At 36.5% G+C, this 19,507-nt stretch overlaps 2 long non-coding RNA genes across 3 annotated transcripts; both read right to left on the reverse strand.

Annotated features, from left to right (window-relative positions):
• Positions 1 to 14,522: 14,522 nt before the first annotated feature.
• Positions 14,523 to 15,096, reverse strand: LOC125384628. Its single transcript, XR_007223314.1, has 3 exons — positions 15,070 to 15,096; positions 14,886 to 15,000; positions 14,523 to 14,782 (listed from the first exon to the last, which is right to left on the reverse strand). It is a non-coding gene; the product is annotated as an uncharacterized LOC125384628 (long non-coding RNA).
• A 139-nt stretch (positions 15,097 to 15,235) lies between these two features.
• LOC100648274 lies at positions 15,236 to 18,295 on the reverse strand. 2 transcript variants are annotated; one of them, XR_007223317.1, is made up of 4 exons: positions 18,064 to 18,295; positions 17,798 to 17,910; positions 15,594 to 15,643; positions 15,236 to 15,500 (listed from the first exon to the last, which is right to left on the reverse strand). It is a non-coding gene; the product is annotated as an uncharacterized LOC100648274 (long non-coding RNA). The 2 variants fall into 2 exon arrangements; XR_007223315.1 differs by having other exon boundaries at positions 17,798 to 18,005.
• Positions 18,296 to 19,507: the final 1,212 nt, after the last annotated feature.

Genomic DNA, 19,507 nt, shown 5'->3' on the forward strand with positions numbered 1-19,507 from the left:
TTTACGTTAGTTATAAAATAAACTCGTTGAGCACGTGTCACGTTCTGTCGTCACGTTTTATAGTTCTGAACAGTAATTTCCATGGCGTCGAACGATTTACCGTCGCCATGGGAAAACGTCGTAAAACTCCGAAAGAATACCCTAATGAAATACAACGGAATATTATAAATTTTCCCCCGAACATTCAGGTGCAATGTCGTCGGCTTCTTCGTACTCATTTTTCGTTTTGTCCATCCTTCCTCGTTGCCTTCTCGCACCCTCTTTCTTTCCCCTTTCTTTTTACTTAAGTCGCTTGGACGAAAAGGGCTTAAAATGACACTTGGTGGTTTTATTAGCGTAAGCAGTAGAAACCACGAAGAAATACGTCGCGAAACATTTAAAATTGCAAGAAAAGAAGAATGGCCCTCGCAAAGATCCTCGCGACAAATTATCGCCGGGTTTCTCACTTCCAGCTACTTCGCGACCAGACGGAGTGGAAAGATGTTTTGTTCTACAGAGAAAACCGAAACTACAGACTCGTCGACTATAATAAAAAGAATTAAGCGAACACGAGAATAATAAAAAAAGGATAACTTATTACGGATATTCGTAAAGAACTGCGACAGAAATAGGAAAAAGGGCACCATGCACGAGCAAGAAATAACAAAAATACGTATAACGTTGAATTTTCTCTACGTTTCTCTTTTAACTAATCTTTTTCATTTTTATTTGCCAAAAAATAGTATCGCTTATTATCTTCTCACGCTCCATAGATTTGCGACGAAGTGGGAAAGTGTGTTAAGTCAATAACTGGCCGGAATTGATTAAGATGACGGAAATGATTTATCAAATTCAGAGAAATTTATTATCAATCCCAGAAGAGGGAATTAGGTCGTCTAAAATTTCAAGGTAATAAATTATCGTAAAAATTTTTATGTCGTATAAAAAGGGGCATCGGAAATGAAGATTAAAGAGTCGAACGAAAAAAAGATCGTAAAGAGAGGAAAACTGAAATTGAATACCTATATTATCTTCATACCGTGGCTATTATTTCAACTAAAAATGTATGTCCAACTTCCGCGAATTAATACATTTTTGTCGTATCGCGCAACTATAGAAAGTACTTTAATAAGGTAGGAAAAATGCTGGAGAAATTCCGATCGGACAATATCGACCACTGGAACGCGGGGCATTTCATAGAAATTTAAATTATCATCCAAGAGAAACGTCGTTATCGCGAATACAACAGGTAGAAGGCAATTTTGCGTTTCTGATATTTGGGATCGAGTTGGTAATTCGCGGTGGACCTCCGAACTGTGTCCTCTAACTTGTTTAGTAGTCACCTATACTTACAGCAGGACCCACAGTTCCGTGAATAGTTTGGTATGGAATAATAACTCCGGTATAATAGTATCACATGCTGTAACTTAACCGCGACGCAATTCTCCATACCACTATTTGTCTGTTTAGGTTTTATATTTTCACAGCCAATAAAAATATTAATTTCGGTAGTATCTTTTAGAATTAAACAGCCAATTTTTATTGAATACAGTTTACACAAATTTTTGACATATGGTAAATAAGTCGTAGCTTAGTAGGACATTTTTATATGAACGAAATGTGAAAATTGTTCGTTTTCTTCTTTGTTTTTACTCACGAATACTTCTCGTGCAAGCAATATTACCTATCCTTCTTGTCCGAGTATCGTGTTTTTAGCTTAAAGAAAATTCTGCGACGTTTATCAAACGAATGTATGGTGTTAAAGGAAACCATAATATATATTGGGGAAAAAAATTAGAAGAATATGTTGATTAATTATTCGAACTCTTTAAAAATATGTTATCTTTCTATTTTTCTTCTTTAAACTTAATTTCAAACCAATTTTTTCTCAAGTGCTATTCAACCTATCTCTCTTGTGTTTTACTTCAAAGCAAAACACGATATAATATCGAAAGTACTCTGAACCAAAAGTTCATTTCTTCAGACGCGGTATATTTCAAGGAGCCGAACAAAAAATAGTACAACATTACAATAACATTAAACGTGTTATATCCCTCAAAGTCCTCATAAGTCTCGCAAAAAACGCTTTTAATGCCAGCGTCAAGCACGTTTTAATGTTCCACAAAGATCAGAGGCTTGCGACGCCAATAACACGGAACTACTTTATAGGTCACCGCTCTTATAACTTTGATGCCGATATAGAACGCACATGACACGTGGTATGACTGGTGGTATTCTGCGTAACTGATTCGATGGTTTCCCAATCATAATTTCTAATAACTAGACTGTGAATTTTTATTTATTCGTAGGAAATTTCAAAGTATAAATTTCGACAGAATGCACATAATATGAAAAAAATGTATAAAATATTCAAATTATAGTGCTTTCTATGATACTTACTTGATTACCTTCTTAATTACATACATCCTCAAAAATATAAATTTACATAAAAATCCGCAGTCTACTAATTACGTACAAGCTCTAATCAAACACAATATGGTGTTTTGTAAAACCAAAGGAGAAGAAGAAAAAAGGATTCCATTAGGACGGCGGAAGTTTCTTTAATAGGAGCCGAAGCAAAGTATTCATACACGCAGAATCTTCTGTAAAAGTACGAAGCAAGAGGGTGATATCCGAGTTGCCGAGCAATTTCCCCTGAATTTTCCTCCCTTTCCTTTCTATATCGGTTTATTTCCAGCAATTCGAAAGCATCGATGTTTATAATATTAATCTCTGTAATTTTCGTTCGTAAGTAGCGAATAAGAGAGGTAGCTAGTCGTAATGCGTTTAATATTCGAGTAATATAGCGAATATTTCCAGTGCGGTTATAGGTATCCATGCGAATAATTCTGCGACTCGCCGTAGAATGAAATTGTATTGTTAAACATGACTTAAATAAAGACGCATCTTCATAATCACATGTAAATGTAATTGCAATATCATGCGACGCAATCAATAACACGACGTAATAATACGCAAAGCACATTAATACATAGAAGACAGGCAAATAGCGAAGCAAAATTATCGTACAACGAATTAAAATCAGTTTTAACCATGCATATCTGTACGAGGGAAATGTGTTCACTTGATTACGATCCTCTTTAAACGCAAATGACACTTTTCATCCGCTTCAGAGAGTCGTTTACAGGGAAATGCAGGGTAAAGGGCATTTCGATTAAAGCTTCGGAACCGTTTATAAGCTCCGGGGAGATAAGATCGTTAAAGATGGTTTTAAACAGACGAACGGTGTCGCGGAAGCAAGCAAGAGAAAACTGAATAGAGCCATGGGAAGAATAAAGAGTAGGCCGACGAGAAACGCTTATCGTCGTTTCGACCATACTCGTTTCACTCTGTTCGTGTCGAACGTCTGCTTGCCATTTCGAAATATTTAAATCCGCGAGATATTCGTATTCCCGGTCGGTGTTTCAGCGGCTTTCTTCTCACGAATCTCTGCTGGCTCCTCGGGCCAGGATTAACCAGCGATATTATTCTTCAATTTGGATTAAGCTCCTTCTTTGCGGCAGGACGAATTTCACGGTTCCTGATGGATCAGCCAGGACGAATCGAAGAATGGCGAACCGTGTTAGCCAGATTGATCCTCGCACATTCTCTGCCTGCTTTAAAGAAACTTCCGCCGTCGACAGCGAAATCTTTTTTCAAAATTTTACGAAACATCGATATCGATTTAGATCGCAGCTTGTACGTTCTGAGAATCAAACACGTTCTTTGATCAATAAAAAGACGTATTATTCGAATAAAATAGTCCTTCGTATCGCGCTTCGCGAGACCAAACACAAAGTGTGCGTTTCGTTAAATTTAAGCGAAACTACTTACGCAGATAAGGTAGAAATATCCTGCGATCAACAAAAATAACTAAGCAACTTTAAAGCTACGCGCGTATGACTAAGAATACACGAATTCCAGATGAACATGGAAAGAGGACGCTTGTATATATATGCAAATCGAAAACTGTACAAGCTAAGTAAGCGCCACCGCTGAATCTCTATTGCATATATTGTGTAACAACCGTTACATTAACACCCTACAAGTAGAGCCCACGGTAATCCAGGCATTAGCGTCATTGATTTACGAGGGAACGATGCCAAAAACTTTTTCGTCCTGTTAACGATCTGTCTAGATCGTGCCAAAATCTAAATTTCAAAAAATTCCAATGAGAATATTCTTCTCGTTGTTCCTTTCACCCTATGGTTCGTATTGCATTTTTCGTAGAATATCCAATTGTTTCATAACAATTATATTCTTATTCTGGAAAGTTCAAAGCTAACAAGTAGTCTTATTAATCGACTATAATCATAAGATTTTAATTGTTACGCGATACACGGCGAGTTTGTGTAAAAAGTCGATGTTCCCTTGGTCGTAGTTTATGGTATATTAACAACTCCAACTTATCGTCGACCGCAACTTTGCAAAACGGTCTGAACGTATAACAAATGCGTATGGAAAACCGCGTCAAAGAGAAATCGTTAAGCGGAGACGTAAAAAGCGATAACCTTTGACGAGAATTGAATTTTCATTTAAAGGAGTTACACCAAACTAGCCTTTGTCGCGCAGATTTTAGCTCTTCGAGTTGTTCGATTGTCGAGTTGTTGCGAAAAGCGGTTTCCCCCATGGTCGTGCGAACGTTCGCGTCCAACCATTAACAATTTCCTCCTGTCTCTTTTTCGTCTAAAACATTGCGACCCGCCACGATTATAAATCACAAAGTTTCGCCAGCTATCGCGAACGTCGAATTCAATTACGCGAAACCTGTGAATATAACACGTTGGACGAGTACGAGAACGTTATCAGTATAATGTACTGCAGTATACTTTTTATCCTTTCCTATTTTCAATCTTTTAGCGCGTAGGCCGCATAATTGCTCGTTGATCGTGTAAGTAAAAAAGTGAATCTGTGAACGACTGCTATTGATAAAGGATGAATCAACAAGTGTCCAATTTCGCGCAACAACGATCAAATTCTCGTAACATGCGTTACGATGATGTTTAGGGCAATCCGTAAAATCTTGCGCTCCTATTAAGATAAAATAGTCTCTTATTTCTGAGACGACTGAGGAACATCGAAGAACACGCTCAAAACTCGTGTCCGAGAGCTGTGTGTCATCGTCCTGTTTCAATTCATTCTCTGCAGCGAACGATTTTAACACGTCGACTGCCAGACGAATTTTATATATTTTTACAAGATATTATCTTGTGTGTGTGAACTTCTTTCTAACGATATTATCTAAATCATTCACATTGTTGAAAATTTGTTAGTCCATGAAATTTATCTTATTTTAATCATCCCAAAAATTTGCTAGAATTTTTTTATAAACTTAGTAACGTGAATGTTACGACCGTTCGCGGAGAGACGCGATCGCGAGGAAAACGCGTCAGCGAGGGGCGTAAATTCTCGTTACGATTCAGATAATCGACGCCACGAATCAGTCGTTCCCCTGTTTCGATTAGGATAACAGAAGTAGTTAATTTAGTTATTAAGGGTTAATTTATATTAACCTTTCAATTTCCAACAATATTTAAAATTATAATGAACACGTCACAAATGATTTATCGATGATACAATTAGTTTGTTATTTCAATTCGACCTGACTTTATGATATTTCTCGATGTATTCGTTACACTAAGCGACCTGGATTTTATTCGTCTGAACCTCTCGATGCACTCCGCTTGAATCCTCAAATGATACTGACTGCCCTCCAATGTTTTCCTTTGTCTTCTTTGGGAGACGATCCCCACCACGCTCAGGGCTCGCAATCGTTCGCGCCTATGATCACGTGTGTCACCTTCTTTGTGTAAAATAACGGACCAAAGACGAATCGACGTTTCTAGAACTCGCTGCTTGACGACAGCTATGCGCTTATCGCTACTTTGGGTATATTTCGCCGGTCATGTAAGACGATCTGTCTGCGACACTGTGGTACCAAGGAAGGCGGTTAAGAACACGGCCTATAGTAAACCTCGGGGCGTAACGGTGAATCATCGATAACGATCGTGGTTGACAACGTGCTAAATGTGGAGAAAGATTTGTTGGAACGATTTTCATTAATCTTAAAATATTCGGGAAAAATCTGATGTTACTAGAAATTTGTGAAAAATTATTCGTTTCGTTTCTGACATTTGTCAAATACACATACACCGATGTTTTACAAGCAGAGAAGAGTTTCAGATTACGCAGCGGGAATGGATAAAACATCAACAAGCATTGAAAGCGCCTGACGCCAAAAATCTTTTCCTTTCTTTCTTGCAACCATAACGAACTCTGCGGTTTTCATTCTAATGGTCTGACTGAATTCTCGTCGTTGTGGCAGAAACGCGCTGAAGACCTTCATTCGGGTTCGATTTAACTTCGCCGCTGGCGGCGTACTGTCGGAAGTTAAATTAGTAATAGAACCGTCCAACAGAGTTGCATCATGTTGTAACGAGAAACATTCATTCTACGGAAGAAAGGGCAGTCGCATAAATATATTATTCTGACAAACATAAATATCATAATTTCATAAAATCCTAATTAACGCGAAAGTCTTCGTCTTCAGTTAAAATGTCTTAATCTTCGTGCCTTAGCGGCTGTTTAAGATGCTTTCTTCTTTTTAAATATTCGAGTTATATCGTATTTAGCTTTCGAAGAAATCAATTAATTCTGCCGGATGGTAAAATTAATATATGATGCGATTATTATTACGATTATAACGTGATGTAATTAAATATGCCATAATATAACTTAAGCACATTTCGTTACGAACAATTAATTTCAACGACACCCTTCTATATCTCCGATAATTTTATTTTGGAACGGTATTAAATTATTTCCGCAATAAGCAGCACTAAAGTGAAAACAAAATTATACAACTGCCCTTGTTTGTAATCCAACGAACTATACTTTTATTTATCAGAAAAATAACAATTAATTTTACATATTAGTGGATAGAAAATGGACACAATACGTACGGAAGATTAAAAATACTCCTTAAACGTATTACAAAGTTGACAAAATTCTCATACTCTTGAAAACGAAAAACAAAGAAAAAAGGAAGAAATATTAGATCTTCCTTGAAGCATCACAAATAAATTTTCTATTGGATGGCAACATTTCAAACCGCAATGCGGTTTCTTCAACGTGATCGCGTTTATCGCGCTTATCTCTATAAAGGTTTCACTAATATTAAAATCAGACTGCAATCACGGTGTGACGAACATTAGAAATTTTCAATGAACCGAAAAACCGTGGCTCGACAAGACTATTACAGAATTTCCATTCGACATCAACACTGAAGATTTCCCGGGCCGAGAGAAAAATTCGCTCGTTCCATCTTTGTCTCTGACTCCTTTCTCTCTCCATTTTTTTTTCTTCTCACATGTTCGTACCCGACGAGTCAGCTCATCGACATTATTACACGATGTCACTCGAGGTACGTAGTATCGATTTCGAATCACACTGGCGGACCAATGGAGAAATTTAATTGGGGGCCGCGTAATTCCCAGTTCAATTCGAGCCAGCCTGCAAACGCTCGACGTGCCGGAAAAAATTACCTACCCAGAATGCACTCGCAGAAAGTCGAAGCTATCCACATTGGTTGCGCCGCTAAAATCACTCGGGGGAAAAATTTATCCATTAAACCGATCGCTACCTGCAAAGATCAGTCATTGGTAACGTTACACAACCGATCTCCACTTTTATTTCCAGCGATGACATTTAATCGACTGTCAGAAGATCTACGATTCCGTGTCAAACAATACCATTGAATTCTAAGAAAAAGAAACGAGCCTTTCACAATTGACTCGACCAAGTGCAAAGTTTCTCGAATAACTTCTTTTCGTTAAATTAGTATTTAATTGGACAACAGGCTTTCGTTAAATTATTGCGATATTTCGATGAAATACCAGTCGTTTAGATGTGGTATAAACACCGAAAGATAATTGTAACGTATGTGTAATGGAATCAAATTTAATCATAAATTTGTCTGGGATTATATATATGCTTAATTAATTTGGTGGCTATTTGTTCAGTTTTAGATAAACATATGTGTACGACGACTATACGTGTGCGAGCTGACAGATGGGCGATAATAAAGCACATTGCGTTTATTTATGGAAAACGTAATTATACATAAAACGAGGAAGAGAAAATTCGCGATAACTTATGTATCAGCGTGAGAAGACTTACTTATTTAACAACGTACATGTTTTCGCATCGAGTAAATCGAACGAATTTAAAGCGTAAAATTTATACACTGAGATCATAAAAGATATTTATACATCGTTGCATTTATTATAGAATTTATATAGCAATTAATTGAATTCAAGTAGATTAGATTTCGTGCAATTTAGCAATACTTTCATGTGGCTACAGCAAAATGATATTGCGAAAACGAAATGTAAGACCCTGCTAAGAAAAGACGCTTTATTGGAAAATAAGGGCATGTACAAATACCTTTTATAGTCACTGTACATCCTGTACGCCTATCAGTTCGATTAAATATCTCCAATTTATTTATTTTTATACATCCCTTACATTCCATGAACCTCAGCTACAATTCGGTTCGTTCTTTCTTCGCGTAATACCAAAAAAGAAATACTTACAAAGGTAAAATGGGAAACGACTGTGAAAAGGAAAAGAGATAGAAGCAGAAAATGGTGATTCAAGGAGACGGTAGATGTAAGACTGGACAGAGTGCAAAGCACGAGACCATCAAAGGGAATGCTAAGGAAGCTCTTATCCAATTTTTCCAAGGGGAATCTTTTCAAACTATTTAAATCGCACTGTTGGCTGTACCTATTACAAGCCGGCGTAATTCGCCAGAACTATGCAGAAAGTATTCCAGGCGGAAACAGGGAACAAACTATTCTGCGTTATATATATGCAACTTTGAGATTTCTGGCAACCAACGAAAAGCCACAGTAACTCGCCGCACTAGCACCGAATGAATTCAGACGAAATTACTATTGCAGGGATAACAGCTTTATTTAAAACCACATCTTAGCGCTCGATTCTGTCGCGAAAAGATTTCCAATTACAGTCACATTGCTAATTGCGAAATATCAGAGTTGGCAAATTACATATATTAGATTTTTAACATTTCCAAAAATTCCAATTCCCCGTTCAATCCAATTTACGATTTATTTAATTAGCATGACGTTGGATATAATTAATGAAATTATAATTGATGTAATGGTATCATAATTATTTGCTATTATGATCGGCTTCGCGGACTACATGGAAACCTTAACGTTATAATTGCTAGAACATAGCGAAGCAAAGTTACGAGGCGCTCTACCAGTTAGTATCACACATTCCTGTGGATAATTTTAACGTTTCAGAGAATTTGGCTGCGTTTCAGCGACGATTAAAATTATTTCTAAAGATGCACTTAAAGATATAGCGAGAGAATGCTCGTTCTTCCTTCGCTTTAATAAAACTAAGGTATAAACGAGCCATTCATTCCTTTGCCATTTAGCGTTTGTTCGCCGAATCGTTTGCTCGCGTTCATCGTAAAAGATTGAGCTGTATAAATGAGTTTACGAGCAGATTGCTGGATGGTCAAGTACACTACACGAGCACGAGCGAATGTTTTTACTCTCGTTTCATGTTCTTGCTCGTTTGATCTAAACGTGCCTTCGGATAATCACCCTACTAATAGAATACTATCACATAATATCCTGTAAAACGGTTGAATGTAAGACAAATTCTAGCAATAAGAAATATACGATACACTTACTTTCTTTAATTAACAAAATGTACAAAATCGAAAGATTTTTACTTAAAAAATATCGATGTGTATTGAATCACAACGTTACGCGTTATTCGTCACAGGTCGTACAGCTGCAGTTGCACGGGATTTCAACACGCAATTTAACAGCATGCCGCAGTCATGTCAATCGTTTTGTTTCTACGCTTAAGATCTTACAGTAAGTCTTGAAACTACGTTGTGTAGTGAATTCGTGAAAGGGAACATATGTGGTTGCCATTTAGGCGAGATTGCTTGCCCCTAGGGTTTAATAACAAGTTCCACTAATAGATTCTCAGCGTTGTACAAAGCGTATATTTGCCACGCTTGTCTTATATCGCTGTCTTAGCAAGCTCGATTAGACAGCAAAATTCGGATATCTATGACCAAATATGAAATGTCACGGTTTATTCCAGTTCCACCGCACTCCTACTCGTTACATTTATTGAAAAATTCTAATAAATACCCCAATACGTGTTTTAGAATACAAAGCACGTATGACGCGAACAAAACAATAGATTTATAATAAAATAATTAGAAAAATAAAAACGGCGAAGAGCAGCCAATTTTTATAGAACGTTATACTAAACATAGATATTAAAATTTACGAAAAGAGAAGTAGAGCGCATGAAGTAGGAAACTAATTTCACGTACAGATGAAAGTTGTCTGCATCGATAAAATGAAAAATATTTCATTTGCCGACGCTAAAGCTGGATCACCGAGGAGTATACTCGATATACAAATTAAATTTCTTCAATAATTAAATTCTCAGCTTTCCAAAGTTTCCAACCGTAATTCTAGAGCTGGATTGATGAGTTCTAAACGATCCCTGAACGGTTTCCGTAACTTCGAAGCTCTGTGGACCGAAAAACGAAAGCTCCTTGAAGAATCTTCCCACTGAAATGCTTCCAGGTGGCACGTAAAGGAAATTGAACGCATTCCTCAACTGCGTTCCGTGCAAATAACGACTGAAACATGTCTGACAGACATGACTGATCTTACGCTTTTTATATATTATGCACACGTCCGCGTACTACTGGAAACTCTCAAATTCACAAATTCGAACGATACGTTTAAAACGATTCATAACGAAATATGAAATTCGATACAGTACATAGTATTTATGTGTATAAGTATTATATTATTTATAATATTTATGTATATCGGAAATAAGAAGTAGCTACGCAACAACGTAGCGACAGTAACGCAACTACAAAGTTAGAATAAAGTAAAATATCGGAAGTTGAATAAATCATTCTTTATAGAATTTCACGAAACAATTAAATCCTTTCAACTCTTTCAGCCGAGTCTACGTTGAAACAAGTAATCGTTCAATGGTAATTTAGACAATTTAACGTACATAGTAAACCAATTGGAACGAACTTTTCAACAGAAACTGTATGTACTTTTTCGCTAAACTAACTCGTGCAATTTTATTAGAAACTTTCAATTTCGGAGGTATACAATTACATTTGGCAGTACTATGTAAATGCATTTTAATCGAAGGTACAGCGAGGAAAAGTTATGATTCAGTTATAAAAATTAACTTGATTTTGTAAATAGGATCGGTTTCATCATTTTCACGTTGTATTGCTATATTCTCATTTCGAAATATTGATATAATACCGGTTATAATTAAACGAATATTTCACACGCTAAAGGATTTTAGAGAATTAATTAAGCAATAATAACACGGAACAAAAATGAGATCATAATTATACGTTATTCGGCTGACTTTACGGTTCCTCTTTAATTAAATAATTGATTGCTTAATCGTAGCAGTTATAATATTTCAGTCATAAATAGTCATAACGGAACAACGTGCAGCATATTAGCTTAATTAGCAAGTTATTCGCGTCAACGAATGTTTCTGTGAGTACACCATAATTACGTATACAAACCTTATCGATATGGACAACCTTAATATACGTTTCCCCTAATTTCTGAATTCTACTTTCAATCAAAATTCTTCGTTCGATGTTCCATAATAACTTCATTCGATATCGAGACGCGATAAAACTTCCTACTCGATGACCACTAAGAAACGGCTATATCGTGGAAATTAGGAAATGGAAGAGATTGGATTTCTCTGGCGATTAATTATCCGAGGATTAAGATTAGGTTTTGAAAAAGCAATTAATTCGAGGAGACGACAGCAATGCCTTATATTTATCATGCGCTAATTTTGACAGATTTTAGGGTTGGCTGGTGGATTGAAACGAAAAGCGTGTTGCGCCGCAGTGGCCTCGTGGTGGTCCCTGCACACGATCAATCGTTGCCGCGAATTATTCAATGTTATCGTTATCATAAATTCGGCGGCAGCCTATTCTCGCGTACTGCGCGCGCCACTCTTGGAATGATCCTGATAAATTATCAAGCGTAGGGTTGCGCGGCTGCAGCGCCGTCGACTGCGCTTAAATTTTCATAGCAGCCACAGTCCCGTGCCCGTAAATCCGATTCTAAAAACGTTTCCTGATTGATCTATCGAACAACTATCGTTTTTCCATCGTCCCAATTCGGTCGGGCAACGTTCGTCAACCTGTTGTGATTTTTGTTATCTTCCGCGTTCCCGAGCACCGCCTCCTCTATCGTGGATAATACGAATACAAACACGATTCCCAACCGACGAAATATTTCACGTTCCGACATTCACCCTTTTTAACACGCATCCGCGAAAAATATTTATTTTGCATCCTTTTCGATGGGCGTCCATCTTTCATTCGTTAAACTTGCTTGTCTAAATGTTTTCTGCCGGGATTTTCTTCCATTGGAACCGACAATCCAACAAACTATCGATGGCACTATTCCAGATTATATTTATCGTTATTGCCGAATGATTAAAGTAATTGGTATTTTGAAAAATTTGATTTTGATGTGGATTATAAAATATTACCAGGCTAAACCTGCCTTTTCCAGCTATAAATTTCTGTGACGTTAACTTCTAAAAAGTATACCCCCTTTTGAAATATAGCCATCATAAGCTGTACATACATCGATATATAATACACATTACGGACATCTTTCTCTGTAACAAGTTGTTATAAAAACATTTACTAAAATACGTTAACGTCTATATCGAGACTAATCTAATTTGTAATTTTGAAAGATAATCATAAATGTGAAATAATTAATGTACTTGATTATAATATTTCGACCGACAATACTTACACTAAAGCGTAAGGCCAAACGTACTCCACGTATCTACACGTACATATTTATCTGTCCGATTTGAATTTAGAATGACAGAAATGAACGTAAATCTACGCTGATTTGAATAATTTCGATTTCTCGATCGGATGGATATGAATTTACATCGACGCTGGATAGAAACGTGGAAAAGAGGGTGGAAAGCAATAACTTCACAATAATAAGTGGATATCTTTTAGTGTGGTGGTGTTTCGAAGAAAATGAAATATTATTTTTACCAAAACTAATCGTTGAAGAAAGTTAGTAAAATTTCGTAAAATTTAATAGTTATTAATAATAATTGTACCTATCTACGTTAAATTCTAGAGATATGAAAATTAATTCTCATCAAATTTATATAAATATTAATTTTTAAGTAAAAATATTCTTTCGATTTTATTTCATGGACGGTGAATTCTGAACAGTTTTACAAAATACAATAGTAACACGATATCCCGCATCTCTTTCCGCATGAACACTTGGCAAGAATTCTGCATCAACAATAGGAGGAAAATGTTTCAATATACGATATAATTCAAGTATCCACAACACTTGCATAGCAACGTGAAATACAGATGTCTATTGTTAACGGAACAACTTTGAAAGAACAATCTGGTGTTTGTCATCGAATATATTTCTTATGCTACGGTGCAGAATCTTTACCTTCTCTGTGAACTATGTCTTCAAAAATATCCAATGCACGGAGAAAAATTCACGCTTAAAATTAAATTGACATTATAGTTTTGGAATTTCATAAAAAATGTTACTCTTAACATTACGCGCAATTAGATCGAAAATAATTGATTAACTTTCGAGAATAAGTAATTGTTTGATTTCTAGAATATTAATACGCAGCTGAGATTTCACCGAAATAATCAACGAATATGAATATGTCTATTTGAAATTAAAATAATACCTCCGCGTAGATATTCTTTCTGAAAAATTTATTCTATCGTCTAGTGGTTGAAAAGAAGGAATCACTGCTCGGATTTACTTTACTTCGAAGGTAAAGAAAGTGAGAAATAGCTGTAAAGTTTGATATAGAAATCGCTCGAAATTACTCGGATACAGTGCTGATCAGAGTGAATGACTTATGTCGAATGACTGCGAAGTAAGGAATTTCTGGAAAAAGTTTCCATCATGAACTACACCTCGCGGAGATTGGACTGCATCTTTTACGATAGAGCCGTGAATATCTTAAATTCCGCAGCTCTGCCTTACTACCCGAAGACGTAGTCTAAATTACGCTCTTATGAAGCGAGACAGTTCCAGGCTTTTCGGTGCATGCGAGAATAATCTTTAACATTTCACTTTACTATTCAAAAAATGATAAATAAAAAAGCTATATTTTGTGCAGAGATGTTGCCTTGTTGGATCCGAAGTTCGTTAATATATGTGTAGAGGACAGTACAGGGAACAAAAATTTGACACGGACAAAGGAAAGGCAAACGAGAGAACTTTCCCAATTTAATTATTTCTTTAAAGTGAGGTATTGTTGAAAGTATTGCTCCCCTTGACGTATGCAAAATTCTACTTGTTGAATTATACATGACCGTATTCTTAGCAGTGTTTCCTGAGTTTTCAATTACTGTAGAGGCTGAATGATAAATTGTCTCATTTAATCAACGTTTTCAATATCTTAGGAATTTATTATTGATTTTACATTGAATAGTAGCGATGTTTATAAAGTACATAATAGAATCGCGCGATTGAACAGTCTCGTTATTAGTAGACGCTCGCGTATTTCATGTATTTCAAATTACTTGAATAAAAATAATTTATTCTACAAAATATATGTATACATAATGTATTTGTAGTGTAAGTTATCCATCGTCCATATTCATCGTGCTCGTCATTTCAGCATCCTGTTGATCAAGCTGTTGATGCCATCCCATTAAGAAAAGATAAATTTTAATTATCGTAAGGCACACCGCTCCAATTAAATTGTCCAATCTTTCAGCCAAACAGTAATGATAGTACCTAAATCTATTGAAGTAGTACTTCAATGTGTTTCTCGGCTTCTCTTGTACGTTTTTCTCATCTTCTTGATTAGCTGTTGAATTTTCTACGTCCGTAGTCTGCAGGGCTTTGTTTCCTGTTAATGAAACCTGTTGCGGTAAAACTACGGCTCTAGATATTTTGTATAAAGGCCGATAGAACTTACGTCGTTTAACAGTTCTCTCCATATTTATTATTTTTCTATTCTAATGATTTTCTCACGAGATCACAACTGACTGCCTGCAACATGTGTATAAAACTAAGATAAAACTTGAACTGACATACAGACTGACGTACGCTTAATTAAAAATACATCTTGCGAATTCCTTAACTGTTTCGACTTAAAGAAAAGAACGACTCCTGAAAAGGTAATGTCTCTCGTTTCTTTTCATTTTTAAATAACGTAAAGTGGAATAAAGCGCTCGAATATCCTTTCCCTTCTAAATCACTTCAGTGCTCCCTTCTAATTTTCTTCAAAACGGTCAGTTACTTAAAAACTTTAAAGAAGCAAAGCCGAGAAGATAAATATCGAAAGTTTCGTACAAATATGTCCAAATTAAATCTCCAATGTTGTTTTCAATATTTTTGCAACAAACTCTGTATAAAATGATTAATATAGTCTATCATACGTGAGTTTAATCGTATCGAGAAGATGAAACCTCAGGAAGATGGAACTACATAGGTACATACATTGTCTCAGACAGCTTCCTCTCTTGAAAATCCCTTTTGACCTTTAAAAACTGAAAAAATATCACTTAAAACTTAAAAATTCAACGACGATTCGGACGAAATGAAAAATTCATAAAAGAGTTGGTGCACGAACGAAATACGTTCCTGTCGCGTGTGACAATCATAGGTTTCCTTAAATTACAATAGAACGAGAACCGTGTCCCGGAGATTTCGTTGCTGGAAAACGTGTAATCTCGTCACGCGTAAAATGGGAGAGAACAAAACCCGATTACAATTCCACGCGAACGTATTTCAGCGCTCCGAAACGTTTTATCTAGTGACGAAAATGGAGACTGCCAATATTTCGTAAACGAAATTCTATTTTGGTCGGTCGCGCGTTATGCCGAAACACGACCGTAGCGGTAGAAATATTTCCAAAGCGACACAATTAAAATATGCCAGAGAAAAGGATTGCTCGAACGCTAAAAAAAAAAAAGTATAAAGGAAAGAAGAATGAAACGCCATGTATTCCGCTTGCAACGTGCTAAAGCAAAATACGCTTTAGCGATGACCTATAACTGTTCCTATCCATTTGATATAATCTATGTATGTACATGTTAATATACGCTCCTTTTATTCTCCGCACTTTTTCTCTCTAGCGTGTTTACGTGCATTTATTTCGTTTATGGCATCATTTTTCTTTTTTAAGCTTCGTATGACAATATATCGAAGAACAAAAGACAAAACAAGATATGTGTGCTTGGTAAAGTCTCGATCTCATATTAATAGTATATTTCCCAACGAAAATTAAGATCATATAGTATAAATAAAAAATGATGAAAGATAGACAGGAATAAAAATGTAAAAAGCTCGTGAGATCGATTTTATACCTTGAAGACAGCATAACTAATCTCTGCACGTTGATACTTCGAATCTCAAACATACTTATCTTTAAGGCTATTCATAAAACTGTATCAGGCTTCGGTGTTTGGCGTTACAGCGAAATGCTATTCGCGATGAAGAAGAATTTTGACAAATTATACACTGACTATAGAATTTTATTCCACAACTTTCGTTCCAACTGTTTCGTATAATTTCGTAGAAATAGCCATATCTACAGACAATAATATTGCTTCCAGCGGCTAACTCATATGCTACTTTATTGGAAAACAAAGATACATAAACGCGATCGATAAACGAAAAAGAGAAACGCGAAAACTCCATTATTTTCCGAAATGGAGCGAAGGGAAACGGCAGAAATTGAAAAACAGCGATCGAACGACGTATCTATTCGGATGGTTAATAAGGTTGAAATTCTCCGCGTGTTCGTCAGGAAATTAAGGAAACGTATTTTCCTTAATTACACGGTGTCTGGGAAACGATCGATCGAACGCGTTCACGGTTGACAGAGCGTCAGGAAGCGTTTCGAAATGCTCGACAAAACAGCGGCTCCGAATGAAAATCGAGTCTCCGTTCGATTTGACCGTTCTGCTCGGCAGAGCGACATCGAAACACCGAGTGTGAACGAACAAATGATATTTCCGTATTATCGTCGTTATCGAGAAACAATAGGTGTCACGTTCCATGCAGCCAATACCGAAGGTCGGTCGCATGTTTTTCGCGAAATTTCGAGAACGACGTTGAACTCACGTATTTTCTAGCAATTTCACGTTCGATCATTCGATTCCCTGGGATAAAACCGCCAGACCTGCATTCATCACCGCGAATGCTGTTTTTTATAGACGAATGCGCTGCGTCGGCATGAAAAAAAAGTTGAAGGTTGTTTAATGTCTCTCTCTCTTTCGCTCTTCGACTCTTTTTTTCCTCTTTTTCAGAGGCTGTCTCGATTTAGCTCCCAGGAGGTTAAGCGATACGCCTAGATATACGACGCGTCGATACGAGCAAGTGCATTGAAGTGGAGTTTTTGACGGATTGCCGGCAAAGAATTCGACTATTCCTCCGTTTACGACATTAATTTCAAATAGATATGAATATCGATCTTTCCTCGTTGCTAGACATATTTATTTTCCTTATCACCTGCCAGAAATAGTGCTGAATTTTACGTTCGATGAAATACATACGAATCTCGTAAAATTGTCGACGATCTACGTAAATGATAATTAATATCATTGATATATGTATATAGAAATTATTTGGATGAAAAAGATATAATAATTGGGCTTCATTTTCCAAACGTTCGATTTGTACAGAAATGTAATACTCACGTAACACGATGTCGCAAACCAACAATTGTATCGTATCATTGCACTAGTGATCTCATATATAGTAATCGCAGAACGATTTTAATCTTAGGCTTCCAGTGGTACAGCGTAAGTCTCTAGTGAAAACCACAAAAGCCCGACAATATTGATTAACGCCGGGAATTCCTTTCACCATCGCCATTACTTTTACTTTAAACGTGACAAAGAGTACCTCGGAAGAAGATAAAAAACGTTTTATCGCGCAAAGCATTCCCTGATAATTTAAATACCTTTAATCCGAGCCACTTCAATCCTTCCGCTCAACAGGCAATTATTCTTTGTATTTCGTTAATTGCAAGAAAAGGAAGAAATTAGAGAGAATTATACATCTGTTTACTCAAACAGAAAATTTCTGTAGCGCCTTAGAAACTACCGACGACCGCTTCACCACTAATATCCTATTTCACTTTTGTCGACTATATGTAGTGTACGAATAAAAATAATTGCTAAAAATTAATTATCAAATACCTGAATAGTTTTCTATCGTCGCAAGTAACTACGACTTAAATATCCAAGTTAACTGTACTGCTTCAAATACCGATTCATAATGTACTGGCGTATGTTCATTTGTCACTTGCAAGCCAAATGATGTCCAATTCGTGGGTCAATGTTAGAAGTAATAAAACCTCGAGTACAATACATTCGATAATATTATCGACTACGCTTATCACACTTAAACAATTTTTACTGGCTATTCAGCAAAGTTTTAGTAGCGAACTATTATTTTTAGAAAATATTGAAACAATGCCTCGTAATATTTAATACATGAGACGAAATAAACGTTAAAATAATCAAACGTAAATTCCACATAGCGAACAATGTGACATTGATACGATAAATAGATTCGAAGTTACGAGGAAGCGAACCAGAAGCAACCAGAGCTTTCATGAAAAATGGTAAAAATTTCGTTGGCCGTGCGTGACCAGAGTCCAATACAGCGGATCGTTTCCTCGAATTTTCTTTCGCCTTTCAACTCCGTCTTTCTGTCTTCCAAATACACGTCGATTTCTATAATCTCATTTCATAGCCTCGCCGCAATATATTACGATTAAAACGATACATTCCGGATTCGATCCCTTATCTCACCTCCCTTATCTCATTCGCGTATTACAATATTGATTCTGTTCGAGCCACGACGAAATGAACCGTGAATAAAATAAATTCGAGATTTGATTTTCCAACCAGTGAATATCGAAGGTGGTACGAAGTAATTTCCAAGCGTATCGCTGATTTCGTTAGCGACGGAATCCTTAGAACTGCAGAGGAAATCTTTCCTGTAGAACAAGAATTCCTTCGGTAACTTTATCCCACTGCGTTCCCTTTCATGAAAAATGGGATGGCAGAACTGCTGCCTGGGTAGGACAGAAAATTAAACTAGGATAATGTGCTGTTGCTCCATTCAAATCCATAAGACCATTCTTTTACCTTTCTCTCTAAAAACGCCATTTTCTCGTTCATTCGATTCGATGTACGACGAATGGTCACGTCGAACTTAAAATCCCTCTAAAGCGCTTGAAAATCAATTCCCAGCTTTATGCATTAAAAATCCAATTTGAACGCGTGCCTCGCATAGTTCTATAAATAATTTACGGAAAGTATCGTACATAACACGCGTCGATGAATTGACACGTTTTAAAGCGATCGTCATCGCAAAGCTGTTAAAAAGTGATTTAT

The sequence above is a fragment of the Bombus terrestris genome, chromosome 3 (genome assembly GCF_910591885.1).
Source record: "Bombus terrestris chromosome 3, iyBomTerr1.2, whole genome shotgun sequence".
Taxonomy (NCBI): domain Eukaryota; kingdom Metazoa; phylum Arthropoda; class Insecta; order Hymenoptera; family Apidae; genus Bombus; species Bombus terrestris.